The following is a 25,303-nucleotide window of genomic DNA, read 5'->3' on the forward strand; positions in this document are numbered from 1 at the left end:
AACTGCTCGATGTCTTGTGCCAAATTAATTTTACTCAGCAAACATTATCCTACCAGTACCAGCCCAGAGTAAAGTGACTGATACCAGCTCTCTCACTGCAGCACAGAAAGGTCGTTTATATCTTTGTGCACTGCTCAACTGACAATGGTATCACAAAAAGATTAATTTTTAAAATTAAACTCTTCTTATATGTTGTATAATCCCTGAGGGTTACTAATGCCAAATCAATAACAGACACGATTTCTAAAAAGATAAAGTTACCCCAAAACTTAATTAAACTTGATGGAGTGTGAACGATGTTCATTCCCCTTGTCTGATAGTCCTAGTTTTATAATCACCAAAGGCCGCTGTCTGTAGTAAGTCACCTAAATTTGTATTCTGAGTGAGTTTATCCTTGACTGTGAAAGGCATTTGCATTACCTAAGAGCTCCTTGTGTAGTATCTTCCATGCTATGCAGTTCTTCATGAATGTAAAGTATGTCACTGAAACACCTTGTAAAAAGAAAATAAAAAGTCTGAGTACGTTTGTCTTTTGTGGTTGAAATGATGACAGAACTGACGTGATAATATGCACAGCATGCAGAGACATAAATCTTACATGTTCTAATACGAGATATACCACCACAACTTTCTTCACGGTGCTAAGAAAAGCAATCATAAAGTCAGTGACTCTGAAATGGATGGGTTTATCTGGGAGCTACACTCTCCTGTGTTTGTGCACGTGGAGTAAAGGTTCTCTTATAGAAGGATTCATCAGCTACTCATTGTGACAAAGAAGCCATATTACAACACACAGCTGCTCATGTCCTGCCTGTATTGTATTGGGTGGCACCAAAGAGAAAACAGCGTCTGGAAAACAGAATGCATGCAGATGCAATGGAAAGAGAGCAAAGGACAAACAAAAGTCAACATGGCGTACTAGTATTTCTATCCAGTAGCACACAGAGGTCAATACTAAAAGACAAAGAAAAAGTGATACGCACAGGTGTGTACTGAATGTATGAGGGTGAAAAAATTCAGAATGAATAAGGGGAGGGAATACTAAGATACAGACTACAGTATCTTGCAGGGTTTGTTTATGATCCTGCATTATAACCAAAGCAGAAATCTACTCTCCCAAGTCAAATCTTTACTTTCCATAAGTAAATCTCTAAATACAGCAGGAGATCTCCACCTACGTTTCCAAAATGTAGAATTCTACCTCCACCACCACCAAGCAAACCAAACAATTACATTTTTTTAAAGCAGATGATAAACAGCACATAGGACAAACCTTGATCTGCCAATGTTCATCCCCAGAATAAAATGTGCATATACTCTGAAACCATAAAACAAAGCTACAATGTAAATGTATCACTGAGAAAATTATGGAAGCACCTTTTCCATTTAACCTGCTGTAATTCCCCTTGTGTTTGGTTTCCTAGCCTCTCTCAGAATGCACAGGAGAGCCTCTAAAATCATATCCCCAAAACAGATGACAGCTGAATCGTCCAAGCTATCAGTCATAGAGTCGTTAGGGTGAGGTGCATAAATGACTCCTTGTCCTGAGTCAAAAGACCCAGATGTTAAGGCAACAGGACTAGTTTTGACCTTTCTAAGCTCACTAGAAGGAAGAACTAATGTTACTTGGACCAAAAGGGTACTGTGAACAGTATTTTTGGCTTATCTTCCCTTGTCTTCTCTAAGACCTTGGAGATTTTATTTATTTATTTGTTGTTAACTGGGTGGTTGGATTGGTACAAGATTCTCTTTCAATCACTGTCCAGGCCGCATGGCGGGTACATAACAAGACTAACAGAAAATTTGCAATTACTATTCTTGTATGTTGCACTCAGTATGATTATGTGTATAAGGGTATTGCAGGAAAGTCATGGAGAAACAGAACTGGCCAAGATATGGAGAAGACATATCCTGCACAGGCCCTCAGAGTTGGTATCTAGATATAAAATTTCTTGAGCTGCTTGTTTTCTGTAGATGCAAAAAAGTCTGCTTTTGGCATATAACACCTCTAAACCAAGACCAGAAATGCATTCTTGTGTAACCACCCCTTAAGTGGTTCTGCTTCTGTCTTTCTCAGCTAATCTGCTAAAATATTCTCCTCTACTGGGATGGAAGAAGGTCTAAGGGTCAGTCCTAAATCCTGGGCCAGGTCCCATGCTTGTGTTTCTTATCTCCCCATTTGTTGACATGAAACATCACCGTGGTATTGTCTGTTACAATGTGCAGAGTTTCCTATTATAAATGTTTTCATTTCCATGTTTCATAGCTGGCAAACTGACAACAGATTCATATAGGCATATCATCAAAAGAAGGCCATATTCAGGAGTGCAGCACTCCTATCCCCCCATATGCTGAACAGCAGTGTCAACAATTGATCTACCTGGTGTGGAAAGAGAACACACAGCATTCTGCAACAAAGGCAAGTATGCTACCTATTGTATCACTGACACTGAACAATCTAACTGTGAAACTCTGTGACTGACAATGAGAGACTTTAATCTTTAGTGATTTACAAAAATAAAAATAAATAAATTAAAGGAGACCTGGCAGTTGGTGTGGAGCCTTAAGGCAGTTGCTAGCCAATAATTAAGGTTTGGGGCTTGACTCTAAGCAAAGTCACTTAACTAGACAGACCCCTTAACTGGGGCATTTCACACACAGTCATACAGAAATGGCTCAGCTTGATAGCACAGACCAAAGATTACACTCACTGAAATGGCTGCTGCAGTGGCTCTGTCTGTTCTCTGAATATCTCCCTTCCCTTCTACGGGTGTGTTTGCTCACGTGTCTGCTCTGATGTCCTAAATGAAATCTCCTATGGTTTCTAAAGATGATGTGTTAGGACATTGTCCTAATGCTGTTGTGTCTTACAGTAGTCTTCCTTGAGGTCCCAAAGCCCTGCTGTTTACAGATGTATGTATCTTACAGAAGCCTCCTGCAAGATTCTAAAGCCCTGTTGTTTATGGAATTCTCTCCCAAGGTGATGATGGGCTTGTTTTATTTATGGAAGATTTTATTTATTTTTTTAATTATAGCTAAGCCAGGCCCCCAAAGCCAACATGCACCCCTCAGCCAACAAGGATCCTAGGCAGCTGCCCTGGTCACCCAGTGCTGGATCCACCTCTGAGTTTATAGAGTACAGAAGTTACTACAGTGATTTTCTGCCATGGCTCCATGGAACACTGGGTTTTCTCAAGCATCTAACAAGAGTTCTTCAATAAATCTATTAAAAATGATAGCCACTTCTTTCAGCAGAAAAATTACAAATATACCTGTCCATAGTTCATTTGTGATTCAGCAGCTGTGTAGAAACTATTTTTTGCAATCTTAAATGAATAGAAAAATAGATATGAGGATACCTGCTGAATGTTCAATGATTATAAATGTGACCACCAGAAGTGCAGAAAATTTGTGGGCAAATGAGAAGAATATATATTGAGTATGAGGTACAGTGACCATGAAGCTACTGTTAAGGGAAGGTCTTAAACTGGTAGACTTCTTTGAGAGGGTCACCAAGGTTATGGATGAGGGGAAAATGGTGCATACCGCACACCTTCACCTGGCCAAGGCTTTTGATACAATGCCCATGCAGTTACTGTTAAAACTCTCAGAACTAGGCATAAATCCCGACATAACTCACTAGATTGCTGGCTGGCTGGCTCACAGATGAAACCCAAGAAGTCAAAATTGGTGAGACCAGCTCTCAGTAGACCAGTTACCAGAGGAGTACCCAGGACTCCGTGTTGGGTCCACTGCTGTATGGCATCTACTTCACAGAAGTCAAGGTTGATGTCAAAGCCCTCTGGCTCAGAAATTTTGCAGATGACTGTAAATTAGGAGCTATCATAAATTCCTCCCATGACACCAACATCCCACAAAAGGTTCTAACATAAATAAATGAATACTGCCAAAGTCACAGATTAAACCTCAACAAAAATAAATGCATTATAGTGTCCTTTGCGAAATCATCCACTGAGGCTAATTACTCCATTGATAAAACACCCCTAAGATATGACCCAATAGTTAGGGATCTGGGAACATATGTAGACAGTAATCTGGCCTTTGACCAACAACTGCCAATATAATAAGAAGATCATTCTGTGTTGCCCAACTCATAAGCAAGGTTATGGCATGCAGGTCCAAGGAAAGTAGAGTTGTGTAAACTCTTACCATATGAGTAGATGTCCTTCTCTTCGCTGTTGCAGTATTCATAACTTAAGGGATCTCTTGCCAAGGATAGCCCAACATTGGCCAATATACCAAAGCCTTTTAGTACTTAAAGGTGCCATGTGTCACACATGCACTCCTCACTCAAGGTCTAGGGCATAATGTTAATGTATGGATGCATACACTCAAAATAGAAAAAGCCCCAGGGGGAGCAGAATATCCATGGGGACTAGGAAAAACATGTGTATCCAGAAGGAGAAAAAGGAGAAGAGCCCCTCATCCAGGAGTCAAAATGAACAGGCTAGAGAAAAGGGAGCAGGAGGGAGGGAATAAATACTGTAACAGTGAAGAGGAGGACATCTACTGGACAGCTGTGCTATGTCCTCCCATATCACTGTTGCAGTATTCATAACCTACATACAGTTCAAAAGCTCAACAGGAAATCTGGGAAGAGGATGACATGGAAGAGTCCTCCAGAAACGCATGCAGGATAGGCCTGGTGAAGCTAGCTCTAGCTCTGGAAATAACATCCAACTTGTAATGTTTAGTGAAAGTATGAACAGAGGTCCAAGTAGCAGCTTCAAGGATGGAATGGGTATCCAGCACCTTGAAATAAGCACCAGATGTTGCAGCAGCCCTGGTAGAATGAGCCTTTACTGAAGAGTGAAGACATTTACCATGAAAAGTATAACAAAAAGAAATAGCCTTGGAAATCCAGGAAGAGATGGTTTGCTTAAAACAGCCAAACCCCAAGATCTGGGATGAAAGGAAACAAAAAGCTGCTCTGATTTGTGAATAACTTTAGTTTTATCCAAATAATATCTGAGCTGTCTTTGTAGAGCCAAGGTGTGAAGAAAGTACAGTTTTGTACCTACCATAAATGTAGATGTTCGAAGATCCACATTGCTGCAGTCCTTACACTTGGGTAGTCCGCTGTCCTCGGTCGGCCCGAATATCAAAGTATAAGGCTGGCATTTGACTGACATCAGGACGTCAGGGTACAAATGCGCATGACCGACGTCTTATCCTCAGTCTTTTCTTGCCCCAGATGTCAGAAGACCCTAAAAATAAAGGTCAAAACCAAAAGACAGCAAACAACCAACCAACCACCCTTGCACTAATTATATGTACAATATATACAACATACTACAACCCAACCCACACAACCACCTCTAACTACAGAGGGAAGGAGGGAGGAGTAGTGGACTGCAGCAATGTGGATCTTGAACATCTACATTTATGGTAGGTACAAAACTGTACTATGTTCTTCATCTCACATTGCTGCAGTCCTTACACTTGGGTAGAATCCCAAAACAGAGGTAAGGGAGGATGGCTAACTACAAGGAAGCAGGAGCTGCCAAAATGCCCTGCAAAACAGCAGTGGCAAAACCAGCCCTGGATTTAGAGTAAAGTGGCAGGTGATAATGCCTAGAGAAAGTATGCACTGAACTCCAAGTAGCTGCCTCCAAAATATAAAAGCTGTTGAAGTGGCAGTAGCCCTAGTGGAATGAGGCCTAATCCCAGCTGGAATCTCCTTGCCATGATGGGAATAACAGAAAGCAATGCAAAACCCAATCCACTTAGAAATAGTTTGTTTTGACACAGGCTTGCCCTGAGAACTCAAAGCAAAAGAAACAAACAACTGCTGAGACTGCCTGAACCCTTTAGTTCTGTCCAAATAATACTGCCTGTGTACATCTAAAGTGTGCAAAATGTTTTCCCCTTTATTTTGGGGATTTGCATAAAAAGTAGGCAAATGAATAGTTTGGTTTAAAGCCACACTAGAAACCACCTTAGGCATAAAGGAAGGATTAGTGCGTACCCTATCCTTATGGAAAATCAAGAAAGGCTCAACCATAAGGGCCTGCAATTCAGAAACCCTTCTTGCAGAGGTAATGGCCAACAAAAGCAGTCTTCCATGACAAATATTTCAACTCAGAAGTAGCTGCAGGCTCAAAAGGTTGTAGAGTGAGTCTCTCCAACACAAAATTGAGATCCCAAGCAGGAGTAGGAGCTCGGTCTTATATTCTTTACCCCTCTAAGAAATTGCTTGAACAAAGGATGAGAAAACAATGGTGGGTCACAATCATAGTGAGCGAAATTGCTGCAGCATGAACTTTAATAGAAGAGAAAGACAAACCTTTGTCTAGTAACTCAGTAAGATATTGAAGAGCCACACACAAATTAGGCTCAGAAACATCAAAATCTTTTGCTGCACTCCAAAATAAAAATCTCTTCCATTTGTCACTTTCCTTGTACTAGGCCTTCTAGCTTCCAAAATAACATTCAAAACTTGCTGAGGAAGTGGAGGCCCACTATGGTTCAAAACAGAATATGCCAGGCTGTTAGGTGCAGAGAGTGAAGCTTGACATTGAGCAAATGGCTGTCCTCCTGTGACAACAGGTGAATCGAAGGCAAAGGCCATGGAGGCTTCCGTACCAGACTTCTCAGTAATGGGTACCAGTGCTGTCGAGGCCAATCGGAGCTATTAAAATCATCCTTGGCTTGTCCTGTCTGACCTTTAGAAGTACCTTTGGGAGGAGAGGCAGAGGTGGAAAGGCATACACATGAAGATTGCTCCAATTGAAAGAAAGAGCATCCACTCTCCAAGCTGTGGGATGAAACCTTTTGTGCAAAACTTTGGCAGCTGATGGTTTAGTGGAGAAGCGAACAGATCTATGTCTGGAGTTCCCCATGACACTGTCAATTTCTGAAATACATGAGGATCCAATTTCCACTCGTGGGGATCCATAATTGTCTGCTCAACACATCTGCTAAGGAGTTCTGTGCTCCTGGCAGAAACCTTGCCTGAAGATTGAGCTGTAAACTGAGAGCAGTCTCCCACAAAATCATTGCTTGCCTGCATAGAGGATAAGAATCCCCTTGCTTGTTGATGTACCACATGACAGTTGTGTTGTCTGTTAGAATCAACACCTGCCCTGGAAGAAGTAATTCCTTGAAAGCTATTAATGCAAACTGGACTGCTAACATCTCCTTCATGTTGATATGTAGATGTTGTAGTCTGGCAGGCCACTTGTCTTGTATCCACTTTCCATTTAGATGAGCTCCCCAAGCTTTGTCTGAGGCATCTGTCGTTCAGAGAGTCCCTTGTTTAGGTGACATTCCTGAGCCCACCACAAAAATTCCTTTTGAATGCAAGGTATTATTTGAATGACAGTGTCCAGATCCTGGCAGTGCTGTGTCCATACATTTTGAGATACCATTGTAGCTTCCTCATATGCAGTTTGGCATTGGGAAGCACCAGAATACAAGATGCCATGAACCCTAAGGCTTGAAGGACTGTCCTTGCAGTCAGCCCGGACTGATGAGATAGTTGATGGAAGTAAAGGGATAGACTCTTTTGTTTGTCCGGGGTTAAAAGGCCATCTGGGATGCTGTATTCAGTCTCACACCCAGAAAGCACATGTCCTGAGAGGGTACTAGACTGGACTTTATTTCGTTCACAGAATACCCCAGGCATCTTAGCACTGCTATCACATATTCCAAATGATGAAGAAGCTCTTCCCTTCCTTGAGCCAGAATCAGGCAGTCGTCCAAATAAGGATAGATCTGTATTCCTTTTAGCCTGAAGAAAGCTATCACTGGAGCCAGAACTTTCGTGAACACTCTGGGCAGTAGATAAGCCAAAGGGCAATGCAGAGAACTGATAGTGAAAAGTCCCAGCTGAAAACGCAGATACTTCCTGCAACTTAGTCTGATAGGAACATGAAGGTAAGCCTCCTTGAGATCCAAAGTTACCATCCAATGATCTTTGCCCAGCAGAGGTAAAAGCTGCTGCAACGTCAACATTTTGAACTTGGGAATGTCCAGATAAGTGTTGAGGATAGATAAATCCAAAATTGGTCTCCACGTGTTCCCCTTCTTTGGTACTAGGAACAGGCGAGAATAAAATCCTAGGCCCACTTCTGGCATAGGAACCGGCTGTATGGCCCTAATTGGAGCAACAGAGAAACTTGCTTGTGAGCCTCTATTCTTTGTTGAGGAGGAACGTCTGGCATGCCTTTGAAAGGAGGCAAGGTATGGAAATAAAACCTGTAGCCGTGGTGTATGATATCCAATACCCATCTGTCTTGGGTAATTAAACTCCAATTTTCTTTGAAAAGTGCCAACCTTCCTCCCAAAGGTGCTGCCAGGCGAGAAGGCTCTGGCAGCTGAAAAGGTAGGTCATTGGGTCTGTTTACGAAAGGACTGACCCCTGCCCTCACCCGAAGACTGTGCAGGAGAACTCCCTGTTCTAGGCCTGAAAGAGCCCTGAGCTCTGCCCCTACCACGTCTAGATCCACCCCTAGACTGGGAATCATAAGAAGGATACGTCCACCCCTTAGTAGGCCAATTTCTACTAAACTTTGGAGGCTGGACCTGCAAAAAATCTTTAACAGTCTGCATAGACTTAGCCTTGTCTTCCATTTTCTTTAAAACTGCCTCAACAGGAGAACCAAACAACACGTCAGATTGCAAAGGAGCATCTAAAATCCTTGTTTTAACATGGTCAGACAAATTCTGATCCCTCAGCCAGGCGTGCCTAAGAACTGACCCAGTGGCAGCCACCCTAGACGAGGCCTGTACAGCATCAAAACCACATTGCAAAGAATGCTTACCCACCTGTTCAGAAACATGTACTAAATCTTGCAACTCTTTACAATCAATACCTTCTGCCAGAGCATCAACCTTAGCCTTCAATTGTGAAAGGAGATAGTTTTGGTATTTCAACATGTGAAACTGGCAATTCAAAGCCCTCATAGCAAGAGTGGAAGAAGTATAAACTTTCTTTCCCCATCTATCCAAGGCCCTGGCTTTGTCTGCAGGAACCGGATTCTTTACAACAGAAGCCTTAACAGCTTTAGGCCCCTGGCTAACAGTTTCTGGGTCTGCCCTAGGACTCTTAAGAAACTTATGAGCTTCAGGCACCCTGTAATACCTATCCGGTTTAACAGGAGCAGGAGGCAAAGAATCAGGATTAAGAGAAGCCTCTGTAAAAACATCTTCCACTACATCCAAAACAGGAGGTATAGCCAAAGGCCTATGCTGGGGTAAAACAAAAATTCCTTAAGCCTTTTCCTGGAATCAGAGAAGTCCTGACCTTCCCACTTAAAATGCTCCCTCATGGAATGAAGAGTTTCTGAAAAGAAAAATCCTCAGGAGGAGAAGCAGAAGGAGTAGAATCATCCACATCAGAATCAGAATAAGGAGAGTACTCCTGTAAGTCTTCAGCCGAAGACTCTGAAACATCTGAAGCCTGCTCAAAACTCCCTAGCTCAGGCTCCACCCTAGGTCTCTTATCAGGAGGGCATAGAACCCCTAATCAAAGTAATCAAATCTTCTGCCATTTTAAGCATATGCTTCTTGGGCACAGTTCCAGAAGAACTAGGGGTGACACCAACTGAAACTGAACCTGGCCTGCCCTGGGAAAGCCTTAGAAACAGAAGGAGAGGGCCTAGCCACCCTAGGAAGGGAGGGAGTATAGTAACCTGAGAAGCCCCTCAGCCTGACCTGCCTCCTGAGAGGCCACATCTTGCAATAATAAAGTCTCACCCTGGGAACACAAAGAAACCTCCGGTGGAGCCACCGTTCTTCTAGCCTAGGCTTAACTGCTTTGTCCTTTATAATTGCACCGCTTCCCAAAGACTAACCTGGCACAATCCAACCTTCTCTTTAAAGTGCCTTTATTGAATCTAGCACAAGAGCGACAGCCAACAACGTCGTGCTCAGGCCCTAAGCAAGGAATACACAAAGTATGATAATCTCTATATCTGTTTCCCACAAGAAATGCAATTATTGACTTTTTCTGACATCCGGTAAATCACTGAGGCAAGAAAACTAAAATATTCCCAACTTTGAACTCAGTCTGAAACTTGAAATCGAAAAATCTCAGAACGCCAACCGCACTTGCAATGCTGCTTCTGCATCGGACCATGCGGCAAAAAAGCCTGAGGATATGGCGTCGGTCATGTGCATTTGTACCCTGACGTCCTGATGTCAGTCAAATGCGCCTTGACCGCCGTCAGCCTTATACTTTGATATTCGGGCCGACCGAGGACAGCGGACTACCCAAGTGTAAGGACTGCAGCAATGTGAGATGAAGAACATCCTTCTCACTGGCAGACTGTGGTGAAGGAAAAAAAGAAGGAAGATAAGCAGACTAATTAAGGGACAACTCACTGACCACCTCGGGCACAAAAGAAGGATTAGTACGAAGAGAAACCCTGTCTCTGTGGAAAACTAAGAAAGGAGGAAGAGCCATACCAGCCTGCCCCTCAGACACTCTCATAGCTGAAGTGAGTACCAAAAGAAGAACAGACTTCCAAGTACAATACTGCAAGACAGCTAAAGAAGCAGGATCAGAAGTCTAAACCTGAGGTCCCAGGAAGGCAGAAGTGGCTTCCTGGGAAGCCTGGCATGAAGGGTGCCTTTAAAAAAATTGGTTGACCTCAAATCCGGAGAACAGAGGAGTAGTTAAGAACAGACAATCAGAAGTTGTTGGCAGGTGAGCTTTCACTGAGAATATGCCAACCCAGCATGAAGCAGCTCACACAAATAAGAAAGAACCAGAGGAACATTCACAGATAGGGAAACCTGATGGTGAGACGGGTACCAGACAGAAAATCGCTTCCATTTCAACATATATGATTTCCTGGTCTTCTGTAGGACCCGAAGGATGTCCTCAAAAAAGAGGTGCTGAAAAGGGATCAAAACCCTAGCACTCACAGTGTTACTTGAAGAGATGACAAGTAAAAATACATAAGCAACCTCTTGACTTCTATGAGAAGATCCACCCAGTGAAGTAACTTGTGGTGATTACCCCAGGCCATGTGAGAAAGAAGGGGAAACCAATGCTGTCTGGGTCACAAGGGAATCACTGGCAAGATTTTGGGAGTGCCCTGTGTGATCTTGTGCAAGACTCATGGTATCAGAGGAAGGGGAGAGAAGGCATACAGACACATCCCCTTCCAAGGAAAAGACAGGGCATCCACTTTCCAAACCAGATTATGTGGGATTCTGGAATACAATAGAGCAAGCTGTCTGATCAGAGAGAAGGCAAAAATATCTACCTGAGGAATACCCCACCGACAGTCAAAGTCCAGGAATGCATCGTTGTGAAGCATACATTTGTGAGTTTGTGTGCTGGATCTGCTCAAAGAGTCCATCTCTAGATTGTGCTCTGAGGGAATGTAAACTACCTGAAGAGTCACTTGATACCAGACAGGTAGATCTCAGACCTGAAGAACTAGTCTGCAAAGAAGATAAGACCTTGTACTCCCTTGGATGTTGACATACTACACCACTGTGGTATTGTCTGTGAAAACTTTGAGGGGTCCGGGATGAAAGAGGGAATGACAAGCCTGTAGAGCTAGAAGAAGAGCTCTAATCTCCTTTATATTAATTTGGTCTGACCTCTGATGAAGAAGGTAGAGACCCTGAACCTTGAGAGAGCAGAAGGAAGCTCCCCTTCAATTGTCTGAAGCATCTGTAAAGACCTCTTGAGCTGGGACTGGAGCCGAGAAAGGAAGCCCCAGGTTGACAGAAAGTTGAAGAATCCACCACTGAAGCTCAAACTATAGTCAGGGAAGGAAGGGTACTGGGAAGTCCAGATGGTGGCAATGTTGGACCCACACTGACTTGAAGCACTACTGAAATATTCTCATGTGGAGTCTGGCTAGTAACAACATGGGAATGGTGGAAGTCATGAACCTGAGGACCCTGGGAAATTCGCTGGTCATGACTGATGCCAGAAGAAGAAGAGACTGGAAAAAGGCAGTTAGAGAAATGGCCTTGGGCGTAGGCAGAGATGCCAGCATGGGAAGGGTCTGAAGTCTGGAAGTGCAAAAAATATGATCCGGATAAGGTGTCATAGCTGATTTATGAAGGTTTATGGTGAACCCCAGACTCTGTAACAGGGAAAGAGTAAACTGAAGATCCTGAAGCAGTGTCTGTGGAAGAAGCCTGAATGAGCAGATCACCCAAGTAGGGAAAGATCTGAACTCCTCTCATCCTGCAAAAGCAATGACAGGAGCAAGGCTTATGGTGAATACCCTTCAGGCAATAAAGAGGCCAAACGGCAAAGCACAAAACTGAAAATTCAAGGAAGAAACAGAGAAACATAAACATTTCCTGAAAGGGGATGGGTGGGAATATGAAGATAGACATCTATGAGGTCCAGAGACACCAGAAAGGCCTGGGGTAGAAGATGGGGAAATATGGTCTGAAGAGACAACATGTGAAAGGAAGGAATCCTGAGAAAGGTGTTGAACTGGGAAGATCCAACTGGTCTCCAAGTGCCCTTCTTTCAGGGAACAAAAAACATTCTGAAATAAAAAAATCCTCCATACCTGGGCAGGAGGCACAGCTTGAATGGTGTCTTGGACCAAAAGAGAAGGAGTACCTCTGGAAAAAGATGAAGTTGTTCACAAGGGGTTTGTGTGATGCACAAAATGGGAGAAAGGGATTTCCAAACCATGAAATATCCCTGGCAGATGATGGACAGAACTCAAGAGTCTATTCTGATCTTTAACCAACTGGGAAGAGACAGAGAAAGATGGAGGGATAAGGGAACCTGGTCACATGAAAGCGGAAACAAATTGTCAAATAGAACCCAGTTTATCCTGAAAAGCAGATTTCTGAGAATTAGGGGTTTGAGTAGACTTAGCAGGAGGAATAAGTCTGCAGCCCTTTTTGTTCCTAGGTGGTGTGACACTGCCTATGAACAAAGATTGATTTGGAGAGAGAATTTTTTATTTATTTGTTATTTATTTATTTATTTATGTATTTATTTATTTATTTATTTATGTATGTATGTATGTATGTATGTATGTATGTATTTATTCCTCTGAAACTTAGTAACTGGAGAAACAAAATTATGTTTCAACTCCAGCAAGACTTTACCCTTAGCCTGAAGAGACTTGAAAAGTTCAGCAACAGCAATACTAAAAAAAGATTTGTACTATCTACAGGAGCATCCAGCAATCTGACCTTAATGTCATCTGTCACAACCTGAAGACAATGCCAAGAGTAATGCCTCAAAACAGAACCAAAGGCTGCAACCCTGGAGGAGGCATCAGCTGCATTTTAGCTGCATTTGATGGAGTGGCGAGCAACACAACAGGTAAAGTCCAACAGGGAAAGGGTTGAAGACCATTCAGAAACCACTTTGAAAACCTGAGAAAGGAGGGACAAAACATACCTCAGCAAATGAGTCTGCTAGTTGATGGCAAAAAAGGATAAATCAGCAGCAGTGTAAATCTTTTTACCCAGTCTCTACATACCCCTGTTATCCTTATCTGAATGGAGAAACTTGGCAAAGGGCAATAACTTGGAGGGTTTGTCAGAGGAGACAGACACTACAGAAAGATCTGCATTTACATTTGTCAGGCACTTTGGAAACTCTATCAGGATTCATGGCAGCAGAGGGCTGAGAATCAGGGGCCACAGAAACTGCTAAAGAGACTACCAGGAGGACAGCCAGAACAGGTTAACAGCTGATGGCTTAAGAGACTCCATCTGGAGGAGTTGATAGTACCTTTTCTGAATGTCAAACACTTGAGAACAATCCCACTTAAAAAACTCCATCATGCTGGCAACAATATCACCAAAAGAGAGTTCCTCCAAAGGGGAATCTGGACTAACAGAATCCTCTTCCTCTGAATCGTAGTCCAAGGGGCAAGGAGTATGAGTTTGAGAAGTGCAAGGCAGGGACTCTTCCCCAGAAGACAGATCCTCATCTGAAGAATCCTGCTCCAGGGGTCTTTTAAGAGGAGTAGGAATCTGCATGTCCTCCCTGTGGTCACATGGGTTTCCTCTGGGTGCTCCGGTTTCCTCCCACATCCCAAAGACATGCTGTAGGTGGATTGGTACTCTAAATTGACCTTAAGTGTGAGTGCATGCATGTGTGTGCCTTCTGTGGAAGGTTGGGTGCCGGGCTGGCAACTCGACACAGTAAAACTCCACTGACAATCATGAGCAGACAGGTGATCCACTGTGGTGACCCCTAACTGGGAAAAGCCAAAAGAAGAAGAAGAAGACCAGGGAGGGGCAGGCACAGACACACCTTGAGGAGGCATTAAACAACTCCTGAGTAAAATCCTACCATTCCCAATGAAGACCCTTAACTATAGTGGAAATACGCTTGCTTTTCTCTTTCATTTTCTGTGGGATGTCTGCACAAAACACCCTAAGAGGGTCAAACTTTTGGTGCCATTCAGTAAGCATCGTAGGGATTGCCTTCCTAACTATGATCTGCAGAATCTCCCTTGGTCCCTCAGATATAGTCATCTGAGACTCACCCCCAGTGTCAGGAACAAATGCTTGTAAAGCCTCTGAGGATGTACAAGAAGTCAGATCCATGCCATCCTGAAAGGTGTTACATCAGAGGAATCCAAGGCAACCATCAGACAATCCTCTGGGTTTCACTGGCCTCAAGAGAAATGTCCAGGGGAGGCTGTACAGTAGCTGTATCAGAGCTATGTTTTTTGGCCTTTTTCTTGGCAGATGACTGACTCTTGCAACAGGAGGACTCCTCCATAGCACCTTGAGCCAACAGTTTAAGACATTGGTTTTCAAGGTAAATACATGAAGAGGAGAGACAACTACATAGGGTCTAGGGACAAAGGCTTGGCAGACAGAACACTGCATATGGTTGTGGGAAGCACACAAACAAAAAAGACAGTGGTTGTGATGGTCTTTATAGGGAATCTTCCTCCCACACTTACAGTTTCCCATAATGGATGACATGAACCAAACAGTACAAAAATAAAAAAGGAAAGATAAGAAGAAACCCCAACAGGACACTTATCGGAAACACAGCTTGGCAACCAGTACAGCAGAAAGTCATTTAGACTGATATTCAATGATGGTGTTCAGGCAGGTGGCAAAGACGTTCTGAGCATGTGCATCCACACATCACCTTTATGTCCTACACCTTGCACAAGGAGCATATGTGTGATGTACAGTGCCTATAAGTACTAAAAGGCTTTAGTATTCTGGTCAGATGTTGGACTATCCTTGGCAGGAGATCCCTTAGGTTATAAATGCTGCAACAGTGATATGGAAGGACATGTCACAGTACCATTCAACAAAGCCATTATCACACCCATCATTGAGTACAATGCCCCTTTGGCATTTACCTAAACAGGCACTTGCAACATCTGGAACATCCTCAAAGATTCCTCACCAGGAGATTCCTGGGTATGAATACCCTATCCTACGCATATTGCGTTAAGGTCCTCTCTCTGCATTCGTCTCTTACAGGTTACTGAGAGGTGTTCTATGCCTAGCATATAAGACATTCTCAGGTTAAGCTCTGATGGATCTCCTGCACATCCACAAAACAAACAGCACCAGAAACCCTAGATCTAAGAACCTGATATTTGCATGCAACATGCTGGAGAGACTAATGTGTGTCTCAAAGGATCGCTATGCTATGGAATAAGCATCTCATCTACGTGAAGCAGTGATCATCCCTGTCTGTATTCAAACAAAACTTTGATCATTGGGCAAATTCACCCAGAGTCCATCCTCCATGTCTCTGATGTCAACAGTAAGTAAATAAATCCCCGACTAACATACCATCCCACTTAACCCTACTAACATGCCCCACCATATAGGAGTCTAAGGAACATGGGGATAAAACTATGTGGGGTTGCACAGTTAGGTTTATAAAGACCCTGGGGTGATTAGCCTAGTATAAACCAACTTAGAAATAAAATGTCTGCAAGATGTAATGAGTTTCACAATTTGGTCTTTTTGTATTTGAATCACAGGCAGGATGCACACTTCTGAATATGAGTCAAATATAGGAGTTTGCAACTCTAATTCTTTGTTTTTTTTTTTTTTTTTGGCAAATTCAAAGCATTTTAAACATTATCATACTGTCATAGTATCATAGTAGAATACTAAGCTATGGGCCCAATGGGCCTTTTTTAAGCTTAGCCATGTTCTCCAATTACATTTGATAGGTATTAGTTCCCAAGGATTCTGGACGGTTATAAAGAAACTCGGGCATGGGTAGCCAAGCATGTACAAGTTTCTTCTCACTAATACAGATATAGCTGCCAGACCAGGGGTATATTTGCAATGCCCCATCTAGTTTCCTCTGGCTCTGTAATAGCTACACTTTACGACCTAAAAAGCCACTTAATCAGACTGCTTGAATAAGTGCAGTGGATGGAAAGCCTGTTCCAGAAATGGAGAGCCTATGAGACACATACCTATCCCTCCAGCATGTTCTATTTATGTTCCAGGCAAGGTTTAGGACCCTGGATCGAGTGTTCCTGATGCTATTTGTTTTATGGATGTGCAACAAGTCCATTAGGGCTAGATCAGAGGATGCTTGTAGACCAGGCATGAGTTGCCTCTCAGTAGCTTGTAGGAGAACAAACACAAGGACAAGGCTTTGAGGCAGTCTGCAGAGGACTTGTTTTTTACAACATATATTTTTGGGGGGAGGAATCCCTGAGGATGCTCCAGTTGTTGCATATCCCAAGCTAGATACATACCAAATGGGGCCTTGTACTCAATGATTGGTCTTATGACAGCAGAATACAATGGAACAATGGCATGCTTGGATCTAGATGCCATACCCCTGCTTATGAGTTGTGCAACATAGAATGATTTCCTCACTACAATATATACATGTTGTCAAATTCCCAGTTGACATCCACATACCTTCCCAAATCCCTGACAAGAGAGTCTAATCTTTGGGGTATACTGTCAATTCAGTAGTTTGTTGGGGCAGATGTCCTCCATTGAAATTCAGACCATGACTCTGGCACCACTTATTGATCTGGGTCAGGTCTTCATGGATGATTTTTGAGTCTTGGGGTGTATTTAATGACTGCATCCAGTTTGCAATTATCTGCAAACTTGGTCCACCAGACACCATTAACATCTGCCTTGACCTCAGATATGTGGATGCCAAACAAGAGCAGTCCCAGCACTAAGTCCTGAGGCACCCCACTTGTAAATGGTCTTTTCTTAGAGGTAAACTCCTCTATTCTAACTTATTGGATCCTATCTGTAAACCATCTGGCTACCCAGTGGGTGATGTAGGGGGTTATACTTAATTTAGTGAGCTTTTCTACAATGACCAAGTCAGGTATGGTGCCAAATGCTTTGGCCAGGTTAAGGTACGCATTATGCACTATTTTGCCCTTGGATATTGCGTTGGTAACCTTCTCAAGGAAGTCCACCAGGTTGATTAGGCAAGACCTACAAAAACCTGAGCTGATTTGTGACAGATGTTCATAGTTTACCCTTGTCAACATTTAGGATATCCATAATTATTTTCTCCATAGCTTTGAATATTGGGTTAGACAGGCTTATGTGTCAGTAATTCCCTGGGTGCATGGATGGCCAACACTTGTGCAGCAGGATAACCACTGCAGTCCTTCATTCTCTTGCCACAATGTCTGTTTGGAGGCTGTAGTTAAATTGTGATTCTAATAGTCCAGATAGCCCTGTGCTTAATTTGGGTAGATATAGCTGTCTCTATGCAGTATGTTGTTAAGATTACTACACAGGGGTTCTGTGAATGAGTCTTCACAGGCAACAGTATCCTCAGGTATGAGGGCTTGACATTTTGCCAGTGTGTCACACAGTAGTAGGTAGTCCTAGAATATTTCCTAAAAGTTATAGGGTAGCTCATGTCCCTAGCTTTATTTTTATTTCAAACAGGACAGCTTTATGGTCTAACCTGACCAGGTAGGACATTAGACTAGGGAGGATACAATGTTTCACCATGTCTGTGAGGATCTATGAAAGGAACACTCAACCACTATGACCAAATAAATCCAAAGAAATTTAATAACAAAAATATTGGTAAGTGCTTTCACAGCAAACGGTGCTTCATCAAACCATACATACTCCATAAAATCACAGCATTTAAACATTTAATAAGCCAAAAAAAACTCAGTGAGGTAGACCATGTGATCTGAGCACCAGTTTTAAAGACACAGAGTTATTCAAACTGGGGCTCTTATCTGCTTGTAGATATAAGATCCATTTAAGTTCATTACATTCCATCTTACTCTTTAAATCCCCTCTCCGTAAATTCACATTAATCATTTCTAACACAGTGAATTTAAAATGAGTTGCATCACATTCATTAACATGTCTCTCTAAAGAATTACTTAACTTCAAATTTCTAATGTCATTATTATGTTCTAAAATTCTTTCTTTCAAAGTATGATTTATCTTCCCTACATAAAACCTGCTACATGCAGTGCACTGTGCCAAATATACTAAATTACTGCTTTTGCAGTCAGCAAAGCAGTTAAAATCTACCTGGCAACCAGACACTGGATGTAAGAATTGTAAAGTAGTCCAAATAAATTTACAGGCACTGCAAGAGTGGCATGGAAAGGTGCCAGTTCAATCAGAACTTCTGTGATCAATGGTCACTTTTTGTCTGTAACATAACTGACGTTTTAATGATTTATTATTTCTGACTGAAAATTTTGGTTTATTTCCTAACATCTTCTTCATATTCTTGTTCAACATCAAAAGTGGCCATTTTTTTTATTTATATCACAAATCATACTAACATCATTAGAAAAAAAATCAAAGTAATTCCTGGCTCTCTGCATTCATTAATCACAGCTGCATCTGCTCCATTACACCTATCTTCAGAAAAGTAGGGTGTGGTGGATGTTGCTCTTAGAGAACACATGTCGGTGATTACGTCATGACTCTCACACAGTGAATGACCTCTCCCTAACAATTCATTGGTCATAATATCAAAAGTTTCATTCAGCTTGTCATCATTATTGTTCAGTCTCACAGCCTTCACAAATAGGGTTACCACCGGTCCCACTTTGCAAGGGACACTCCCTCTTTGGGCAGTTGTGTCCTGGCAAAAAATATTAAAAATGGCAAATGTCCTGAGATTGTAGGACATAATTATGTCCCATATTTTATGTAATAGTTGCATAAAATAGTTCTTTCTGTATCTAAAATACCTAAATATTACAAGAAACAGAATAAGCAACTAAACTGCTACAAGAATAAGCTTTTATTTAGGCAAAAAAGTAAAGTTCTATCCTTTGTACTGACCGTGGGTATGTGTCAGCCTGTAAAATCTGATGTGTGTCCCGAAAATGTCCCACTTTGGCCATTTGAAAAGGTGGCAACCCTATTCACAAACTGCCCTTTCAGGTAGTTCCAGTGGCAATAGGAGTAAACGGCCTAATATTTATTTATTTTATTTTGCATTTGTTAACCGGGATAGTCTGACTAGATACATGTCCATTTTCAGCGGAGGCCCGGGGAGAAAAGCTCTAAACTTACAAACAGATAAAGGCAAGCAAGTTACAGTATATGCACAAACATATTGTGTTAACATACAAGTTACCATCTCACATTTCAAGCCTATGACGAATACAGTTTATATTCAGAAATATATAAAAATATGTTACAGTTTCTCTTATCAAACGTATTGCTGCAGCTGTATACAGAGTATCTGCAGAGATGTTACAGTTTCTCTTTTCAAACCTTTTAGTGTAAGAGGTAAGCCGCTGTGAATAAAAAAATGTAGGGGTATGGAAGTAGATTAGGCTTTAGTCAGGGTTAGAGCAAGGACATAACCAGTGAGTTTTAAAATACTGGGTTAGATTTTTTTTTTGAACTGATTAAGGGAGGGGTTCAGAGTAAGGTCAGATGGGAGCGAATTCCAGGTTTTGCCTACTGAATTTGCAAAGATTATCCGACTAGGTTGTTAGCTTTAACAGACTGAACCAAAAGTTTTGCAGTGGAACGAAGTGGCCTAGCGTTTTTGTAGGGATGGATAATGTTTTTAAGGGAGGACATTTTTTCTGGATGGTTAATAACCTTGAATGCTACAGTAAGTTGATTATATTGAATTAGCCTGGGGAGTTCTAGCCATCCTAAGAGGTTTAGGTTTTGACAATGGTGTGTCCTGTAGGGAGTTCCTGTGGCAAATCTGGCAATTTGATTGTAGGAGCTAGAGAGTTTGCTGAGATCAGTTTTGTTCAAGTTAGTGAGTATTAATGAGGCATAGAGTTGAAAGCAGATGGGTACGGGCAATGGCAGTCCTAGCTAGAGGGGTGAGAAAAGGTTTGTTTTTGTATAGGGGCCAAGTTTTTTATTAACAGTTTTAATAGTTTGGTTTACATGCATATCATATTTGAGGTTGTTGTCTATTATAACACCCAGGAGTTTGGTATACATATCTGGTGAGATTATGGTCCCATTGTTAGATGTTATAGTAAATGAAGGTTGAGAGGATTTGCGAGTACGGGAGAAGAGCAATAGCTTTGTTTTATTAGGGTTTAATATCAGCTGTTGATTAGTGATCCAGTTTTCCACTGTATTAAAGGTTTTCTGGGTTAAACTAAGGAGATCTGTAGGGGTAGAGGCTGAGCAAATCAGGGTGGAGTCATTGGCATATTGTATACAGGTTGCATCTGGGATTACAGTGTAGAGGTCATTGATAAAGAGGGAGAAAAGAAGGGGACCTAATATGGAGCCTTCAGGGACACCAAGGGTAACGGGAGAAGGATGGAGAGTTTGTCCTGCCAAAGGACAGCCTGCTGTCTTCCATTAAGATAAGATTGAAACTATTGTATGGCATGGTTGTTTAGGGATATTTTCTTTAGGGTAAGTAAAAGCAGCTGGTGGTTAACCATGTCAAAGGTCTTGGAAAGATCAAGAAACAGGGCAGAAGATTGTTGTTGTTACAGTTGGAATTTATGACATTAGAAAAGGAGAGAGAATTTACAAGAATATTTAACTCATTAACACCTATGTGGTGTGTAATGTCACACCTGTAGCAGTTTGCATACATCTGGCATTTCAGAGCATTTTCTGAAAAATAAGTTTAAAAGCATAAGATAAACAAATGTAAATATTAAGTGAATATTTAGCCGCAAGGGACGACTTGCATCTGTCACCACTGGACTTCCGGATATTGGCTAAGGCTCTTGCCACCCCCATAGTGCCTTTTTTAGGCAAGGCTCAAAAGACAAATCCACCTCCTTAGAAAATAAAAATGGAAAAAAATTAAGGGTAATGCTGCTCAACACCAGAAGTCTAAATCTCAAGATGCAGGCTCTCGAAACACTCCTCAGTATGCAGAACATCGATGTCTGTGCAGTAACTGAAACCTGGTTCAAGGCTCCTGAGAGCACCCCAGCGCTACCAGGCTATACCTCGTATCATGCTTTTCGGCCCCAAAACCCGGGCCAAACCAAAAAGGGAGGGGGAGTGTCCATATTCATCAAGGACACCCACACCTCCAGGTTAGTGGCAACACATGAAGCATCAGAGACCATCCAGGTGCAACTAACCGTAGGCACAACTGCTATACAACTGGTAGCATGTTACAGACCACCCTTCCAATCTCAGGAACCCCACTCAGCCTTCCTGAAGACAATGGAGGATATGAATGTCTCACCAAACACCATCATATTGGGAGACTTCAACTACCCTAACATAGACTGGGTGCATTATTCTAGCCCTAACACCCTAGCCCAAAGGTTCCTGGAATTCATAAATTCAAATGCAATGGAACAGCTAGTCACCTCTCCCACAAGGGGAGATAATATACTAGACCTGATCATCACAAACATGGGGACAAAGTGCTCCACACCGAAGTATACCCTCAGTAGTGAGATCTGACCACAAACTAATCACCCTGGATATATATATCCCACCTCCACCCCCAACACAAAAGACTACAGTGAAAAACCTCTCAAAAGCCAACTTTACACTTCTTAAGACTGAGATGGTATCCTTTAAGCTCACTGGGCCAGTGGAAACCACATCCCACAATGCTGAATCCTTCACAAATGCTTTCTACAGACATCTCCAAGAATGCATGGATCATGCAATCCCAAATAAAACCAAGACCCTCTCCACCAAGGGCAGGCATCCTGTCTGGTGGACCCCAGCCATAAACAAATTGTATAAAAAAGAAGGAAGCTACTGCACGACAGAGCAAACTCCCATAAAGAGAAGGCATCTCATTTCAGCACTAGTAGAAAGCTACGTTCTCTCATAAAAACATCCAAGGCCAACTTTGAGAGAAAAATCGCTATGGACACTAAAGATAACCACAAGGCCTTCTTCTGCTATGTTAGAAACCTGGGCGGAAACCCTCAGATATGCTCAGAGTTAGTTCACAATGACAAAAAATACACTGAACCCACAGATATTGCCAACATTCTGGCAGACAGGTTCAGTGCAAATTTCTCCCCTCCCTCACCCCCAAAAGAAGAAATACTTATCCCAGCTGAATGTAACCTCCCTGTCATCTCAAATGTCCAGGTGAGAACCGCCCTCAGCAAAGCTAAAAACACAGCATCAAAGGGACCTGACGGTATCCCGGGTTGCGTGCTATGTGAACTCCAAGAGGAGCTAAACCCGCACATAAAAATGCTATTTAACCTTAGCCTTACTACAGGATATGTACCTGAACACTGGCGTACAGCAACAGTGGTCCCACTCCACAAAGGAAGCACCTCTACAGACCCTGGTAACTACCGCCCCATAAGCTTAACCAGCCTGGTCTGCAAAGCTATGGAAAGAATCATTATGGAACTCATAAACAGAGACATTAGGGACCTACAGACACTTGATCCCACCCAGTTCGGCTTTGTAAAGGGCAGATCCTGCCTTTTGAACCTGGTTGACTTTTTTGAAACAGTCACTAGAGCCATTGACGAGAGCAAAGCAGTCCATACAGCCTACCTGGACTTGGCTAAAGCTTTCGACACAATACCCCACTCAGGCATCATAGATAAGCTCAACAGCTTAAATGTAAATCCATATGTCACAAGATGGGTTGCAAACTAGCTAAAGGATAGAACCCATTAAGTTAAAATCGCTGGAGCCATATCAGACTCAAAGCCAGTCACAAGTGGTGTCCCACAGGGCTCTGTCCTGGGACCCCTCTTGTTCGGCATTTATTTCTCAGATGTGAAAGCAAACATGGGAGGGTTGTGGCTGACAAAGTTCACAGATGACTGCAAACTAGGTGCCATAGTCGATACACCAGCTGACACATACATCCTACAGAAAGGCCTCACTGAAACGGACAACTGGTGCCGGAGTCATGGCCTTAAACTAAATGCCAAAAAATGTATAGTCATCCCTTTGGGAAAAACAAAGTACCCACAAATTATCACATAGACAGTAACCCACTGAGTACGGAAAAAGTAATCAGAGACCTGGGGACCCAAGTCGATAGTGACCTCTCATTTGACACCCACATTGCCAAAGTGGTTAGAAAGACTTTCTACCTTGCCCACCTTATCATGAAGGGATTCACATCCAGATCAAAGGAGGTCATTGTACCCCTATACTCCTCCCTTATCAGGCCCATGATTGAGTACAATGCCCCATTTGGTATGTACCTCACCTGGCACTTGCAACAGCTGGAGAGACCCCAAAAGTACCTCACCAAGAGGATCAAGGGTCTCCAACATATGTCATATGTTGCCAGACTAAAGAAACTCCAGCTCTATTCAGTAGCATACTGCCTACTCACAGGTGATCTGTGCCTGACGTACAAGGCCATGTCCAATCAGGAATTGATGGACATGCTCCACCTCAAAAAATCCAAATCCATCAGAACCACAAGAGCTAAAGATTTAAACCTCAGCACAAATATGAATAGGACATGCTGGAGGGACAGATTCATAACTCAGAGGCTTCCCATACTCTGGAACAGAATCCCAGTTCATGTTAGGCAGAGCCCCTCACTGACTCTCTTCAAGAGAAATCTTGTCGAGTGGATGGGAGATCGTAGGTTTACCCCGGGGGTCATCTCTGTGTTACTACTAGACAGAGGCACAGTAAACTAATTCTATTATGTAAGGGGGTCTTCACTGTGTCACTACTAGACAGAGGCACAGTATTCTAAATCTATTCTGTACACTTTTGTACCATTACATGGGGTGGCGAAAGCCACATCACTATGGCTAGGCTTATAAATGCCCCAGAGCAGATAGCCTAGTACTAAACTATGAAACTATGAAACTATGAAACATTTAATCTATTAAAACTCTACAAATATCAATGTTATCAGTAAGAAGTACTCTTTATAGTGATAATAGTTGGTCCATTCATGTCTTTTCCCTAAATAATGTAATATATTATAATGCAGACAAGCCCAAATTATATTTTTGCAAACCTTTTGAAATTTTCATATCTTGAAAACTGTACAACCTGGATATATATATATATATATATATATATATATATATATATATATATATATATATATATATATATTGTTAGAACATTTTTCTTAAACAGACATAAGCTTTCAAATGATAAGAAAATTCCTATATAAATGCATGTTTATTGAGATATTTGTAGAAATATGAAAACATACATAATAATACTGAATATCTTTCAGGATGAGCAACTTACAGTGCAAATATCAAAGACAGTTTTCTTTAACAAGATATAAGGTTTCAGTTAATGTCATGCAACAGTTTGTAAGTCACTAATTTTTTTGAATACTAAATACAGAAGAAAATATTCCTTATTTTCATAATTATTAGTAGACAACTAGTAAACATTTCCAGTATACTGTGACATAATATGTTGTAGAAAACCAGCCAACACTTGCATACACTTGCATACCTTAACAAACATCATTGCTTGCATATTTCCTACTTATCTCTCATATGTGTTTCTCTCAGAGCTTCCCTTGACTGCTTACAGTAGTTATACACTTTCAAAAAAGAAAGCAACTAAGTGGCAGGCTTTTGTAAGAAATTAAATTTGTAGTCCTGCAGGTATTAAAAGACCCTGCACAGACACTCTTCCTGAGGTGTCAATACTCCCACTGTAGTGAACAAGCTCTGCTTCATCAAGAATTACTTCAAATAACTTGTAAAGAAGGGCCATGCAAACTAATTCTGGCATTTTCCAGTAAATGTAGTGAAAATATATATTTTTTTTATCCTGAATGCTATATGAATAGAAATGTTCTTGTTTGCTCAAAAGATTTCTGCTTACATAATTCATTATCTCTTATATTACAGTGTAATGACTTCCTGTAATTATAGGGTCATGGGTAAGTACTAGGCTAGTTGCCCTTCTGAGACGTTTTAAGCCTAGCCAATTTCCCTTTCAAGGGTGAGAATCAAAGCCTGTA

At 41.9% G+C, this 25,303-nt stretch overlaps 1 protein-coding gene across 2 annotated transcripts in view; it reads right to left on the reverse strand.

The window, feature by feature from the left end:
- Positions 1 to 25,303, reverse strand: part of PTPRN2 (protein tyrosine phosphatase receptor type N2) — a 4,238,418-nt gene that overhangs the window by 2,475,625 nt on the left and 1,737,490 nt on the right. The gene's annotated exons all lie outside the window — the stretch shown is intronic.

This window comes from Protopterus annectens, chromosome 2.part1 (assembly GCF_019279795.1).
Source record: "Protopterus annectens isolate FY-2018-M chromosome 2.part1, PAN1.0, whole genome shotgun sequence".
In the NCBI taxonomy this organism is placed as follows: Eukaryota; Metazoa; Chordata; order Ceratodontiformes; family Protopteridae; genus Protopterus; species Protopterus annectens.